The sequence below is a fragment of the Octodon degus genome, unplaced genomic scaffold, assembly GCF_000260255.1.
Source record: "Octodon degus isolate 3935 unplaced genomic scaffold, OctDeg1.0 scaffold00248, whole genome shotgun sequence".
In the NCBI taxonomy this organism is placed as follows: Eukaryota; Metazoa; Chordata; class Mammalia; order Rodentia; family Octodontidae; genus Octodon; species Octodon degus.
In genome coordinates this window covers 1851885-1869190 of record NW_004524824.1, presented here as the reverse complement: position 1 = coordinate 1869190, position 17306 = coordinate 1851885, and positions in this window count along the sequence as shown.

Sequence of the window (17306 nt, the reverse complement as noted above, 5' to 3'; positions counted from 1 at the left end):
AACATAAGAATTATATAATTCTTTATGCCTATTTTTAAAATATATTCTAATTTTTAAATGTTTTTTCATCATATTCTGTAGGGACTTAAAGGTCAACATATCAATACGTGATGAAAAATACCTGTTCCATGTTATGCCTAAGATGTTTGATATTCAGACAGATAGTGAGGTTAAGCTTAACAGCTCTCTTGAATTTATAAATAACTAAAAAACACTATGGCTCCAAAATTTAAAGCCCCAGGTTGTATGGTAATAACAATCAGCTTGTCTTCTGGAGGGTTAATAACCTAAGTTTGCAGACCAAAATTAGAGAAAAAGGAGGGCTGCAAGGAAAGCCAACATTTTGGTCCTAGCCTTCCAAGGTCAATTAAGACTTAGGACATATGAGTTCTTGTACTGTAACATCATGTAACTTGGTAGCGTCCCAAATTTTCTGATCAAGGAGATTATGGGACCAAAGAGGAAAGTGATCGATGATGTAGAGTGTGCCTGAGGAGAGTCACATGGGAGAAAACATTCTCTCAGGCTTTCACAGGGAGCACATTGGCCAAGCAATGGCCGTGACTCATCCACATGGCTGACACTGACAAAGGTTCTACAATCTGAGGTACAGGATCTCAGGATAAATCCTGAGGGGATTTCACTGACCTTATCAGACCCAAAAGCTACAACTCCTGTTGCATAGGTCTTGCTTTATCTTGGTCTTAACCATCCAGCAGAAAAGTATAAAAACAAAGTGTAAGACGTAAGGCCATGGTGTTATGTTGAGCTGTGGGGGACTCAGGTCAAAATTTCTGACACTGCCAGTGAAGCGAAAGACCCAATACTATTATGGATTAATGGACTCTTTTAGCATATTTTTGCTGTGTTAGCACACCTATAATATTTCAATAATGGAACTAAACAAAAAAGGGGATAGGGATGAATGTCCATTTTGTATCTGTGTATTCAAAATGGTTGGGATAGATATATAGTTACATTCTCTTAATGAATAGAGTGATTTGTTCTAATGGTTTTTGTAAATAGAATATCATGTCCGCACCTTGTACAGCAAATAACCACTAGGAAGAATGTATGCAATGTGTTAATTACTGAGGCTGTTCTACCAGTTTGGTTTGAAACTGTCTCATTGCTATTTGTTTCTCAATAAAATTATGGAAAAAATAAAAGAAAAACAAAATAAAAACGTTAAATTTGAGACTTTCCTAGATTAATGGATCCAACTAGAGGCTGTCCTGGTAAGTGGAATAAATCAGACCAACTTGTGCAAACATCGTATTGTTTCGTTAGTGTGAGAAGCTTTATGAAACTTCAGAATCCGATTGAAAACTGCCCCTTACTCAGTAGCCTGAGCGTCCGCCCACCGGGCTACAGCTCGTGCCTGTGCGGAGAGGCCTTCCTCATCACACAGAACAGGCGCGCAGGCCCGCGTTTCCAGCGCGAGCCGAAACCCTCACGCAGCATCCCGTTCTCCTCCGCCTCCCTCTCAGACGTAGGGACCTGAACCACTAATCCAACTACTTTTTCCTGTTCCTGCGACTTTGGGACTGTCTCTTTCTGCCAAATTATTCATTAGGCAGTCAGCTAGTCCAATAGCAAAACGTGGATTGTCAAAGAAAACGTGCCTCATATATTTGAAATTTGTCAAGCAGTCCCCTAACAAAACAGCTGTGAGCCAAGAGAGGGGGAACACAACGGTGGCCTGGAATAGACCGGGGTCCGCGGCCCGCATCTCCGCCTCACGCTTGCCAGCACCCGAAGGTCTTCTGGCTTTCTCCTTGAAATGCTTCCAGTTGGAGGAGTTTGCCCCAGTTGTAATTAACTGTTAGTCACTTTCCCGTCTCTGAAACAAAATAACCGTCACCCACGCTTTAAGGAGAGGAAGGTTTACGGGACTGAAATTTGCAGTGTGGTTCACCCCACAGTGGTCTGGTGGAAAGAGGTGGCGGAGAAAAACCGTGCACCCCCTGGCACCCGGGACCCCCCGTCCCTCTGGCACCCGGGACCCCCCGCCCCTCTGGCGCCCGGAACCCCGCGCACCCTCTGGCACCCGGTATAAGAAAGGCAGAGACCAGCACACGCCCTTCCCGGTCGCACCCCTAGAGCCTACCTCCGACCAGCCCCCCTTTCTAAACGCTTGTGAGGTGTTGAGCTTCACAGTGGACTGGCTGGCACAGCGCCCCCACACGCTAATCACATGTGAAACTTGCGGCAGGGGATGCTTTAGATTTAAGCCGCAACATTGTTGCTCTTTTGATCTTATCCTAGGCTTTACGGAGCTTTTCTCTTCCTCTCAGCCTCTGCCCTTTACTCAGTTCCAAAGCTGTTTCTACATTTGTAGCTGTTAAAACAGCACCCCACATTTCTGTATCAATTCCTATCCTACACATTTATGTCGCTATAACAAAATGCCTTAAGCTGGGTAACGTAAATATCAGAAGCTTACCTCCTGGTCCTGAAAGTTGGGAAGACTAAGACCACTGTAACAGGTGATGGTAGGTTAAATGCCTGGAGACAGACTTCTCATAGCCAGGGCCTGCTGTGGTGGAAGAGACAAACAGGCGTCTCAAGCGCTCTCTCTCTCTCTCTCTCTCTCTCTCTCTCTCTCTCTCTCTCTCTCTCCCTCCCTCCCTCCCTCCCTCCCTCTCTCTGTCTCTCTCTGTCTCTCTGTCTCTGTCTGTGTGTGTGTGTGTGTGTGTGTGTGTGTGTGTGTGTCACTAGACACTGAACCTAGGAGCACTCTACCACTGAGACTGAACACTACCTTTTTTCATTTTTTGAGACAGGGTATCACCGGCCTGGAGTTCGTAATCCAACTTCCCCAGCCTGCTGAGCAGCTGAAATTAGGCTGGCATTCAAGGCCTTTTATAACAGCATTTCCCCAAAGCTACTATCTGTGAGAGCCTTCCCAAGGTATCTTCTCTCAGTCTTTACCGATTTAAGAGTTAGGTTTCAAGACACTAATTTTGAAGTGGCAGCCATTCAGACCATAGTGACTGGTGCTGTCCCAAACATTTCTAGTGTGCAGTTTATGTTTTTATTTCTAGTTTATACCTTTCTTTAAAAAAAAATGGAGGCAGAAAAGGCTCACAATATTAAATAAAGGTCAGATTTTAAGAAGTCCATGAAGTATAAAACAAAGGGATTTCACAACATCTCAGAACTTAACTTTAAATTATTATAAGACGCAGCTTATAGATTCGGTCTCTAGCCGAATTTTTAAATATTTTTATCTAATAGAAATGGACACATTTTAAGAATCAGAGTCAATGAAAAATAGCATATGAATTCAGAGGCTCCAAAACAGGTCTGTCTCCTAACAAAATGAGATGCTGGCTCATTCCCTGCCCGGCCTGTGCCTGCAGAGCCCTGGCAGCGACAGAGGGACCAGCTGAGGGCCAAAGAATAAGAAATGAGAAAGAATTTGCTGTAGCCATATAGTGTGGCCCTTCATCGCTGAGCACCTCATCAACATCAAAATGATGTTCACCCTGCTTTTCTACACACTTGTCTTGACTCTGCCTCATGCTTTGCTGCAGTTGTAAAAGGCTTTTCTGCTTTAAACATCTAAATATCAGGCTGGAGAGCCCTTATTAAAGCATTTCTCACTGCTTTGAAACCACCTGCAGATCCTGAGAGCCTCCGTTAGGTTTCCCTTGAACCTGTCACCCAACAAAGACACCAACAATCTTTCCCAAAGGCAGTGTCCTTCTTTTCTTTTTGTAAAAGTAACATTTCATACCAGCTCATTAGCTGCCAAGACCACTTCAGCTGAGTGACAATGTGACAAACTGGAGGTCTCTCGCATGCCGGAAAGTTTTGGATGACTTAATAACTGTATGATATGCTTTGTTGAGTGCTTTGTTTTTTCAACCTTGTTCTTGGTCTTCTATTATGAGGACCTCAAAAGGCTTTAGCCCAGGCCTGAAGCTCTCCAGTTGCGTTTAGATCTCCTTTTGTGACGACTGGCGAGAGAGAAGAGAGCCTCTCAGGAGTGATAATGGACCGCCCTCGGCCACTCGAGCTCGTGTTGGCGAGAGCGCAGCCCTGGACGTCTTCTCTCGAGCCTACTCCAGTCCTTGGAATAATAGGTGCATGTGTACTTCTGACATCACTCAGAAAACTTGTTTTACTACATAAAATCTCGGGTTGAATTGACACATGAAGCTTATAGGTTTTTCTCTGCGTTTTTATACTTTCTTAATTGCTCTCTAACAGAAGATATCCAGAAGCCCGATATCCCAAACTGCTACTCTGTAAGTGTGTGTTATGAATACATACTAGGTCGGTACTGCTACGGTTGTGCATTCACTAAATTTTAAGCAGGAAGTGATGGTTTGAAGTTTCCTTAAATGAGGAGAGAGTATTCTGATAGCTTTAGTTTGATCGCCTGTTTGGAGCGCCAGTCTAGGACTTCCACCTTGAAAGTCAGTGTAGTGGTTGATACGTTGTGTCAACCTGGCCGGATGACTCCCGCGACGCATGCTGGTGGGGTCCCGCCCTGGGGCACAATCGGTTCCCCCCAGAGTGACTCAGCACAAAGAGACCGTATAAAGAGGCTGAGGAAGGAGTCAATGTTCCACGTCGTCGTCGGAGCTTCAGTCTTCACATTCGACTTGGACGTCATCGCCGGGCTTGCAGCGCAGACTCTTCGGCCTCCGGCTTGGATCCTTCGCCTTCCGTCGCACATTCTTCCATCTTCCATCGCAGACCCGTCAGCTGACGCATAGAGACTTGTGTGGAGCACAGCAGGGAGCTTCAGGTCTTGGGACTGAATTCTCCAGTCTGGGGTGTGCCGACGCCCTCCGCACGCTCCCCTCCCCCGTCTGACTCTGCTGCTGACTGCTGTCAGCCAACTTGTGATTCCTTAGACATTGCAGATCTTGTGTTAGTATCTGTTCCTACAAGTGAAACCCTGGCCAACACAGTCAGTACCCATAAGAGCCCCTCCGTCTTAGCAGGTGATGCTCAAGCTGCCCTTTCTCCGCAGAAGTCGCTCTAATCCTACCTCAGCCAGGATCCAGGAAAGAAAACCCAAAGCACATTAGCTGTTTCATAGGACCGAGTAGAAATGGGTTACATAGATTTGGGGGATGGAACAGAGATCCTGGACAAAGTATGTAGCCTCTGGGAAGAACCGTGTGAGCTGAGCTGAGTTCATAGAACTTAGCAGCCTCCAGGAGAGGTCTGCAGGACCCGGCCTGTGAGAGGGACTGCTGCCCTTATCTTTCTGACTAGGAGAGGACGAGAGGCCAGGTCGCAGAGTGGGCGCTTAGCCCTCTGGGCTGCTGCTGGGATTGGTGACAAGTGACGCTACTGCTTTCTGGAAGGGGAAACAGCAGCCCCCCAGCTGGAGGAAAGAAGGGCGGCTGCTGTCGGAGCTGGAGGAAAGAAGGGCGGCTGCTGTCGGGGAGGGAGCACCCTGGGAAGCTGCGCGGAGCACCTGCAAGCGCAGGAGAGTGCCTGTGCTGTCCTCCTCCTCTGGGCCCTTCCTTCCACTTCCCTCAAGGGCAAAACATAAGGTGGAACGAGCTGGCAAGGGGAAAATGTAGCTTCCAGATTTCACATTCCCAGGATGACAAAGCCGAGTGTGGACAGGTGGCCTCCCTACTGGAAGGTATGTGAGGACACAGCTGTGCACACTTTTTGGGAATTGTCACTGTACCCACCCCTCCCTGACCTCAGAAATGGGGACAGGCAAGGACACCCTCTTCTGTACCATTGTGTGCTTTGATCAGAAGCAAAGTACGTGACCAGAAGAATCATGACACCCAGAAGGATGGATGGACAGTAAGCATAAGAAAAGTGTTGCAAGATACCATTATTAAGAATAAAATATGGGATCAAGGAATAAAATATTTTTCCTCTATCGGAATGAAGAACTAAAAAGTGACCTGTCATCATCAGGAGGGAAGGATTAGTGCAAAAGCAAGTGGTAGATTGTGTGCTTTGGGGCCACTCTGTGCTGATTGCTACAGTGGTCCTACTAGCTTATGTTCCCACAACAGTGTACACAGTTCCCTTCTTCGGCACAGCTTGCCCGGCATGTGTTAGCATTTGAGCCCTTGAGGACAGCCTTATGTCGGGGGTAAGCTGGAATCATCGTGCTGCTTTAATTTGCATCTCTCTAATGGCTGGCGGTGTGGAACTTCTCTTCCTGTACTCATTGACCACTTGTACTTCTGAGAAGTATCATGCGTGCACTTACCCATTTTCAATTGGATCTTTTATTTGGGGGGGTCTACTTGTTTGAGTTCTTTATGTATTCTATATGTTAGTTCTCTGTCTGAGTGTCTCAGTTACCCTTCTCTCACTGCTGGGACAAATACTCAACACCCAAAATGAAGGAAGGGAAGGTTTAGTTAGCTCACAGTTAGTGGAGGTTTCAGTCCATACTCAGCTGGCTCCAAGGCAGAGTGGCACATGGCAGAGGGCAGCAGTTCATGGCTGCAGAAGGCAGCAAACAGCAAGAGCAGAGGGAGGAGTAGCAGCAACAATGCAACCGAGAGCCAGTCTGTCTCTCTGTGTCTCTTACGTTACATTCAGGCTGTCCACCCCAGGCTGAGTGTAGCACTCACGCCCATAATCCCAGCAGCACTCAGGCCCGTAACCCCAGCCTTGGATCATGAATTAATCACAGACTGTAGAACTGGGCCTCTGTTACTGCATGCGGCTGTTGGGGAGACAGATACGCGCAAACCATCTCACCGAGCGATAGCGACTAAGTTCTCTTCCCGTTCTGTGGGTTGTCTTTTCACTCTGTTGGTTCTTTGTTTCGCTGAGCAGAGCCTTTTCAATCTGATCCAATGACACTTGTCATCAGGGTTGTTTTCTGTGCAGCCAATGCTGTGTGCGGATCGTGCTTGCTTGTGCCTGACTTGAATGTTATTGGCTAGCTTATCTGCTAGCAGGCTGGGTGCTTCTGCTTCAACATTTAGTTCTTTGATCCATCCTGATTTTAGTGGAAATTCCATTTGACCTAAATATTCCTCTTCTAGGTGTCTTCCCCCAAAGCGTTAGAGATACCACATTATAGTGACACACACTATTCATGTGTAGAGCAGCACAAATCACAGCAGCTACCTCTTGGGAGCAGCCTGTACAAAGAACATGAGGCTCTCATGCACAGCAGAGCGCGACTCAGCAGCAAAGTTGATCCATTTAGGAAAACGGATCTTCTTGAGATCCTTTTTTTTTTTTTTTTTTTTTTTTTGCAGAACCAAGGATTGAACTCAGGCCCTTGCGCTTGCCAGGCAAGTGCTTATTCTACTGAGCCATCTCCTCTGCCTCTTTGAGATCCTAATGTTAAGTGAAATAAATCAGAAACACAAGCTTACATGCCACATGAATTCTCTTACATGAGAGACGCAAAATGAAAGATAGATAACAGAAGACAAGGGGACAAATCTTTCTCAAATGGTACAAAGACCAAGCGATGGAGGAAGAGGTAAAAGGAGGGAGAGGAAGGGAGGAGCATGAAGAGAGTAATGGGGATGTGTCCAGCTCCTGCTGCAGCAGCCCACGAGCGATATCAGCATCATGCGCGTGAGCATGTGCTGACAGAGGAAAAGCGCTGGCTGGAGCATGTGCTGGAGGTGTGTCACGTCAGCGTGAGCTGCTGAGTCTCTGCAAAAACGCCAGTGCGAAGCATGTTCTTGGCAGAAGTACGAGTAACGACACTGCTGAGCTAGAGAATCAAAGAATCTCCTTGGGGACCTTCCGGAAGTCAGAGGGGATAGCAAGCGCCCTGGCGGTCGGTGTTCCCTGCAGGTGCCTCGGCACAAGCGTTCTAGCGAGTGCTCCTGCTGCTTTCACTCATCTAACTCTCTGAGTGAAGACACTGTAGTACTTCATTTTTTTTTGTCTATGGAAAGACATAAAGGACAAAACAAGCAAGAAAGTGTAATTTAACCAGCCAGATAAACTTAGCACTTAAAAAATAATAATAATATATGTTATGAAAAGTACACCTTTGCAGGGAAATAGAGAAATGTAAAAACCTGCCTATCTCCTCCCGCAGAGTTTTTCAAATATAATTTCAAATATTTCTAATGGTAGGAAAAAAACTTATTCCAAGTATAATGCTATGGTGGGTCTGTTTGATCTAAGCTTCTTCCCTCAGTGTAGGTCATATTTCATTTTACCTCTGGACACTACACACCCTCCAAAGCCATGTTATTATGGCTGAATCATATGGTAATATGGCAGAACTAGACAGGCCTTTGAAAACATGTAACTTAATTTTCTTACTACAGATCTGAAAATTTCTGAGACCCAATGAATGTGTGTAACTAGGCTAAGCCCAAAGTCAGTAACTAAGAGAGCCACTAAGAAAAAGAAATCTGAGGGCTGGCCAGATAACTCAGGGTACTAAAGCGCCTGCTTAGGCCGATGCAAGGACCAGGGTTCGATCCCCGTCGTGCAGTGCCAGCCCCACCTCTGGGGTGTGCTGAGACTGCCATTGAGACTGGATGTGGTGGCGTGTGCCTGTAATCCCAGCGCTTGGGAGGCTGAAAACAGGAGGATCACTACGAGTCCAATCTGTGTAGTGAGACTCTATAGACCATGTACTAAGTATATAAAAAAGAGAAATCTGTTCTCCTACTTTACCATACATAATGAATATATTATGTACAAATTTAAAAAGCAAATATAGTGATTAAAATATATGTCTTAAATGCATAACATATTAAAAATTATTTGTCTTCCATAGCAGGCTAATCTTTAGACAAAAACTGTACTTCCTAATATTTGTGCAATTCTAATAGTAGAACCACTCAAGCAAAAAAAAAAAAAAAAAAAAAAAAAACCCTCACATTTCACCAGGTGTTTCTCATGAGTCTGACAGCTGTTTCTAAAACACTGCTAACCCTTTAAGCTTGTGTCCTAACAAAAGTTGTGTTTGTGTGACTCAGTACAAATAGAAACGGGAATATTCTCTAAATATTATACTGAATGAGAATTTCCTTAGCAATGTCCAAGCCTCACAAAATGTGTACGAGGGCTGACGAGAAGAGCCAGATTGTCCCATCAGTGATTTTGCCCGAGGGGCAGAGCTTGTTTTCTGGATTATTCTCCATTATCAAGACTGCCATTATATTTGTAAGACAGTCAGACTTGGAGGATGCTAGTAAAGGAGAGAAGAAGATATCACGATGCTTTAGTAGAATTACAAAGGGAAACAAATGTAACTATACCCTAAATGCCTGCGTGGCTGTGGGAGGGGGAAACAGTGACAAAATAAACACACATGCACAAATGGACAGACTCAATCTGTGGGGTTTTTTTTTTAAAGTTAATGTTTTTAAGAAACTTTGTTGTGTATTTCTCAATTAAAAATGCGGATGATCCACTAAAACAGGAAATAACCTGGTAGTCACAATGGGAAAATGGAAAATAATGATAGCACCAGATACGATCAAATATAGCAAATTAGAGACTTCCATACACTGTTGTAAGAACGCAAATTGGGCTAACTTTCTCAAAGACAATGTTTCTTGTCCATGCCATTTCACTGAAGTCCAGTGCTAGAGTCTGTTTCAAGGAAATAACTGGAAAATTTGCCGAAACATAAGGGAAAAGAAGTTTATTCATTATTTATAACTCTAAACAGCTGAATAATGTCCTAGACATTTATCAATACAATATCAGTCATTTATTCCATAAATATACAATCATTAAAAAGAGTGAGATGCACTCATTGTATTGAGAGGTATGTTCCTGATGTAGAATTAGTTACAAAAAAAGCAAAATAAGACATTCCTACAAAAATATATTTAGAATTCTTTTTAAGTTTTGTGAGTGTGTTTAGCTAATACAGTCATAAATACATACTTGGCATGTCATATTTCTATGTACCACGTTATAGGTATTTGTATTGATAAATTATTTTACAACGATTTTTTTTATATTCAGAGCCAACAGAGATAATAAAGGATTTTGGCTTTGGAGGAAAATATGTACATTTATATTAACTTTTAAAGTTGAGAGATAGGAAGTTGAATATTCAAGTTGCATAAAACACTGAATTTTTATCTTATTTTATAGAATTATATAAATTTACACATTTTATAATGTCCTGATTCGGTAAACTTAGGTACTCCCAGGTTCAATGTTAATGTGTCTCCTTCATGATATACACAAATACAATACGCATATACTAAATGATGTCGGGTGAGCTTATTTCTTAGTAGTGATGGCTAGTACTTATGGAAATGTATCACTTGACAAGTCCTTGCCTACATACTCTAAGGGTACCAACTCATTTCGTTTTTACTATAAATCTGAAATAATAGATGCTAATACCGTCTCTATTTTACAGATGAAGAATAAAGTATCAAAAGTTTAAGTAACTCATTCCATATTGCAGAACTGGTAAGCAGGAGAATCTGGTAAGTAGTCTGGCACTTGAGCCTGACATTAGCTCATCGCTTTGATTTGTGCTTTCACTAGGGGAAAAAATTTTTACATTTGTAATGCTGCTTTCTGGAAATGATATAAATCAAGAGGCTTCTGAGAATCTTTTCTTCTCATTTAGCTAAAAATCAGCCTGAGAGCTCAGTGTTGTTTAGTTAGAATAAATCCAGTCCCACTGTGAGAGAAAAGCTCTGAGGCTAGTCATCCTCCAGCCATGGAATGAAAGGCACATTCTCTGCAGTACCTGAAGGAGGAGGAGAGTCTAGCAGGGGATGTGAGAAGGGAGGGGGACAAGAGGGCCCACAGGACAGTGGGGTGAAGACTGCGGCAAAGTGTGGCCAGGGTCGGTTCTGGAAGACTGACACGACGTACACAGATTGTTTGCTCAGAACGTAAAATACATACTCTGTAAAAAGCACAGAAAGTTATACACATGACAATGAGAATCAGAAACGATCACGTTTTGGGGTACTGCTAGCTAGATATATTTTCAATAGGCAGTGATCAAAGAATTTGGGAAAACAAAGACACAGAGGTGAAAAGAACTGCACCCGTGTAAGCTACTTAAATGAGTTGGAACTGAAGGGAGTGGAAGGTAGAACTAGAAGAAAAGGGTGCCACAGAAGGCCACTCCTGTGAGAGTGAGGGCAATGATGTGAAGGTTTAATCAAAGGGAAGAGTGTGCTGCAACCTTGCCTAAGATTAGCCTAGTGGCAAAATCAGGGACGTTGTGGACAAGGATGATAGGCGATCAAAATATTCGGCAGCTTGATCTACTAATCTAGGGAGAAATCCCATATGTAAATCCTGAGCTAAAGGGAAAATAAATGAAAAAGGAAAACCAACACATAACTTTAGAGATAATAAAGTCTTACACTTGCTGCCTGAAAGCATGATAACTTTGTGTGTGCAATTTTTATTATTTTTTATTCTACTTTGCTTATTCAGGGACAGCTGAAATTTTACTAAACTGTAAAACACTAATTTTGACAAGTGTAAGAGTTGGGAAATTTGTTTTTTTTGTTTTAATGTATTTGCTAGAGGGTCTCACTACACAGCTCAGACTGGTAGTGACCCTCCTGTTTTCAGCCTCCTCAGCGCTGGCGCAGGGACACCCGGATTCCATGGCCACTCGGCGTGCCCGGTGGAGGGGCTGGCATGGCATGTGGTGCTGGGGATCAAATCCCGTCCCTGCGTGTGCCTAAGCCGGAGCTTAGTCCCCTGAGCTATCCTGCTGGCCTTTGGGAATTTGTATTTTTGGAGCAAAATAAGTAGGACAAGTAAGAATCATTTTACTTTCAAAACTAAAATGTTACAAAGAAGCCAAGTTTTCACAAGAAGTTGAACAAAAGCCTTTATAAATTTCAGTTTTTGCCCCAAACCAAATAACAGGGTTATAAGGATTTATCAAATGTAAATCCTTTGCTTGACTCTAACTGTTGTATCTGTAACCACTTATAGTGTATTGCCTATAAATTACAAGACATAAACACTAGATGACTCAACAAGCCAGTTCTGAACAGTTAAGGAATAAATGATACTATGATGACAATAGGTCAGTACTGGGTCTGCATACTCTCAGTAAGTTGGCTTAGTTTGCTTCTCGTTCCTAGACGTTGTCAATGTTATTTTTTGCATGACTAGTGACAGGAGATATAATTTCTGTTGAAGATAAAGCCAACACTTAAGAGCAGCTGGAGGAGTTGTTTGTAAGAATCTCTGCCGTGTTTTCCCAGACGCAACAGAAGGACACATGATTCTTTTTATCTTATTGCTTCTACTGATAGAGAAGTTGAAGAAATGGCAGAAGTTGTGGAAATTGAATTGAAGTCCATGTCGCTGTATGTATTTATATAAGCACTACCGTTCCTTAACTGTATGTGTAGTGTAAACATGCCTACCCAGCTTCCTGCTGAATTTTTCAGGATAACATGCAGTGAGCAGTGGTGTGGAGCCATCCCACCTTCCTTCTCCCACTGCCCCTTCTGCGTGAGCCAGTGACCGGTCAGTGCGTGGCGAGGACAGTGAGGCTCCCTTGCCTTAGGCGAGAGCAACTCTGAAACACAGTATGTATTCAGCAGCTCCCTGTGCGTTCTCCTTGTGGTGCGCCCGACACGATACTCTTTGCTCCTCCTTTTCTGTCCTACATCTCATATTTCCTTGACAATTTCTCTGGAAGGCCCTTGTAAGCCCCTTGTGCACAAGTTCTCTTCTTAGAGTCAGGTTCATGGGAATCCAGCCTAGAATATAATTTTAAACACAAAATTTACTAAGATGAAATTTCCTAAAACCACTTTTGGCATTTTCTTCTAAGAAATCAACGTCTAGATAGAAGTAGTATCTAGAGCAGGGAGGAAATACACCGAAGACCAAAGGTTCAATGCAAGTGGTTAAATGTATTTTTCTGAAAATATTGTGATATCAAACTTAACAGAAGATGTTCAATGTCACGTAATTCATCCTGTTGCCTTTGCTCAAGTGTTCTTCCACGTCTTATGCCATTTGATCTTCAACAATTTCTGCGTGGGAGGCAGTTTCCTTAGTTTTGTATAGAATCTTTCTCTGAGATCCCACAGCTCAGCAAATAGATAAAATAGGATTCAAACCCAGCTCTCTTCTGGCACTAAGACTCATGATTTCTCTATTCTCCCCCATACTATTCCTCGGGAAGATCACCTAACAGCAGCTTGAGTATTCGTGTTCACTTACTTCACTAGTGATTTTCCCTCTGGCATGGATAGAAAAGGACAAGGGAGTGTTCATCCAATCACTTTCATCAAAGAACGCATGCTCTGCAAAGCCAACCATTTTACTTCGAAGGATTAAAAGAAGTTTTCTCAAATCTTGTATTTGAAGAACACCCAGGATCAGTCAATTTCAGGTTAAATGTGAGGATCTGCTAAGGAGGTCACCCACACTTGCTTGGTGGGCTAGTGCAGACAAGACAGCAGTGCGCCATGATGTCAGCCTGGAGGCTACGGAGGGCCGCTCTGCCCAACCCCACGGCTCACCTGGAGCTTCCTAGATTGTCTAGGTAATAACCCTGGCAAAGCTGTATCTCTGTGGTGGGTGTGTTGGCTGCTGAAGGCTGATAAGCTCAGAATTCCTGTCACTCATATTGTCATGGCGCATGTCCAGGTGTCATGTTGTACTGTGTCTTTTATCTGTAGTAGCTGCAAGGAAAATCAACAATGTCCCTTCATGGAGACACCTGAGCTGGGGCCATTTTGCTCTTTGTGGAAAGACGCAACAACATAATCCACTTCAATCTTTGACACAGAGAGGAGTATAGCTCAGTGGATGGCATTTTGGATGTCCGGTCTTACAAAAAAAGATGCGGTCTTCACATTGTGTGCACTCTTCGCTTAGCCTTGTGGAACCAAATGTTTTCGTGCATGGAAGACTTCTACGCAAGGTGTCCTATCCTGAATATTTTCTGTGAGATTTACCCTAGCAATTATATGGAAAGTAAGATTCGCTTTAGGAATGGATGCTAGGCAAGTTGAGTGACGGAATAATTTATGAAAGACAGGAAAGCTAAAAGTTATATTTGTACAATATATATTTGGGATCAACAGAAGGGACTCATTTACAACTTTCTATAACTTGGGAAGTTACTGGACGCCATTATGTGTTGAATTAATTTCCCCAAAATGATACTGCAACCTGACTCCAGTAGCTGTAAACGCGATCTTATTTGGAAACAGGTCGTTACAGATGATGACGTTAAGATAAGGTCATTAAGACGGCCACCATCGAATCCGATCCTGCCCTTACGATACAAGAAATACGGGCATGAGTTAGGGCACAAGGAGCGAGCCCTGCATAAGCAGGAAGGCAAGGGTCAGTGTGACGCATCCAGATCCACACAATGCACGCTCGGCCAGCGAAGTAGCAGGTGCTACGAGAGAAACGGAAAAGGCCTGTCCTTGAAAGTCTCAGGAGGAGCTACCCCTGCCACCACCTGACCTTGTGCTTCTGGCCTCCAAAACTGTGAGACGGTAAATTTCTGTTGGTTAACTGTGTGGATTTTAGGGTGGTGAGACTCTGTTGGGGAATCAGGCCGTATATAAAAATAAAATTTAATTATTTTAATTTCCACATAGTAATTAGCACCATGCCAGTTGCATAGTGCTAAGCCCCGGAACTCCGGCTTTTTCAGGGACCCAAATTTGTAGTCTCCTGATCTCTTAGGATGCTTCCTTTGTGTAGGTTTTATTCTCAATTTTTCAATATAAATGGCATTTTGTTCTTTTAACAATATTGGGGGCTGGGGAGATGGCTCAGCAGAATAAGCGCTTCCCTGGCAAGCACAAGGGCCTGAGTTCAATCCCTGGTTCTGCCAAAAAGAAAAACCCCACAAACAAACAACAAAAAAAACCAATATCAACGCTTTGGCTCTGATTTCAACCAAAATCCCAAGACTATGCCACCCTGGTTCACCTTCCCTCTTGTGTGAGGTAGAAGCTGACTCATAGTCTCCACCCTCAAGGACAAAATCAATGTTACCCGAACCAACTAGACTGAAAAAAGGGAGATCTGAGTGAACATTGGAGTGTCACTCCCCGAGCAAGGGGAAATGGCAGCAGCTTTAGAGACCAACAGAGAACAGCTGCCCGTTCTGTACCGCTTACCACTCGTATGGGTCACAGTTCCTGTTACTGGGTACACTGCCCAGTGCCCACAGTTTACAGGAAAAGAGTTCAGTTTGCCTCACCTCTTAGGAAGAGCCGGTCCATGGCCAGCTGGGTCCAGGCAGAAGCCTCTTGTTGGAAGCAAATCTACTCCCTTCACCGTGGCCAGGAAGCAGATCAGGAGCCACGTGCCAGAGGGGGAGAGGCAAGTGGCCAGAGAGGATCTCCCAGGTCATGGCCTTGTGACCCATCAGTCGTGCCCAGAAGTGTGTTCACCAGGGTCCTGGGTGAATCAAACTGACGCAAGCGAGCCCTGACCCTCAGAGAGCTTGAGATGCTTGGTGGAATGCTTTGGTACCCGGATGCCCAGATCTGCCTCTGATGTCCCACCCAACTTCTCTGGTGTAAAGTTTTCATTAATTAGGGTGATCAAGAATAAGGGGAGGCACCACCTAGCTTTTCTTTCTGTAGCTCATAACTTTGCATGTTTACCCAAATTTTATCGAGTCAATGGAGAACTACTGAAAAGATCAAAAGATTGAGGCTATTCTAAGGCTTGGACTGAAGAGACTCATTAGAGTACTGAGATACGATTTCTTCATTCTGTTGTATTGGATGAAAACTGCTAGGAAAAATATAAATTCGATGAATCCTTTTAAAAAATGTTTAATTCAAAATGTTTTAGAACTTGCACTCATGGGTTTTCTGTATTATTTATACACAGAGAGAAAGTGCTTCCTACGCCCAGCCCAAGTTTTCTACCCTTTGCAGGACTTAGATTAGCTTGTCCTTCTGAAAGAGCAATGTTATTTCACCTAAGTATGGTACATGGCAGCAAAAAGTGCTTAATAGCTGTGTTCTCCCTGCCCGCTGAACACCAAACCTATAGCTCAACAGAAGAGAACATGCTCAAACACACATTGAAGAGTGCTTTCTATACTCAAATTTATTATTTTCTTGGCTCACATTGCCGTTTTCAGAGCTGAGTGTGGTATACAGACTTCATCCCATAGGCACTGGAAAAATGGGTAGAGGAAGGCCCAAGCAGTAGTTAACGTACTGCCGCTTTTCTGACAATAGCACCAGTGTATACCTGTGAACTATGCCTCATTCTCTGAAAAGGAAGCAATTGAACAGTACATGAACTTATTAAAATATCCCAGTCATTAAATAGTGAGCAGAAAACCCGCACTACTTCCACAAATACCACCTTCGTCTTCCGGTGAAAATCAAATGAAGATTTCATGCAAGGTTTCTAATCTCTGCTGGACAGAGCTTCCCCGGGAGATGAGCAAGTGTGAGCAACGGAACAGAGAACATCCGGCTGACAGATGCCCATGGCCATCCCGTCTGCCTAAACTTGTGCTGCCCTTTCATTATTCTTTCTAGATGATGTCTGAATCCTTAGCAAGTTCATGGAACTTGTCGCGTGACTTTCTGTCATGTTTCCACTGTATTCTAATGAGACAAAGCCACAAATCAGCAAAACATTTTTATATATGTGATTTTTCGGGATATATAATGATCAAGATGCTGGTGTGTGTGCGTGTGTGTGTGTGTGTGTGTGTGCACGCAGTCAATTCAGACCAGTCTCTTCTGTCCTCTGGCACATTTTCAAATGCCTTATGTCCACATGAATTTTAAAATACTTATTATTTTCCACTTGTATCTTGGACTTTTCAGTAGTTTTCTGGGAATAAAATGTTTTAAAGAAAAGCTGGCCACATCATAAAACATAAAGATTGGGCCAGCTCCAAACTTTCCACTAATGGGCATGCTAAAATCAACAGAAATGTTACATAGAACTAGTGTTTTCATCCTTTACATTTATAGGAAGCTCATGACAACTGCTTTTTCATCATCCATTTTAGTGAAAGATTACAAGCTCTGGGGAGACCGTTACTGTCTCGGAGCAGCCACGCTTCCTAGCAAAGATTGAAGTAGGAGCTACATCCTGGGTTTGGCAAGAAGCCACCTGTCTTTCACAGGGCTCCGGCCGTGGGGTTTCCTGAGCCTCTTCCCAGCAGCATGCGGTGTTGGTGGTGGGTCAACACCAAGGCGCCGGGAGGCAGAGCTCTGCTCTGGCCACAGCTCTGGCCGGCTCTCTCCTTGGTGCTGGCTGCTTCCCAGGCTCTGTCAGCCAGCAGCTCCGCGGAAGGGCCGCTCTGCACAGGGGCTGGCTGTGTGTGGATTAGCGCCCCAAATGGGCTCTTGGCTCCATCAGCCCAGGCTGGCCACCTCCCTCTGAAGCTTTTC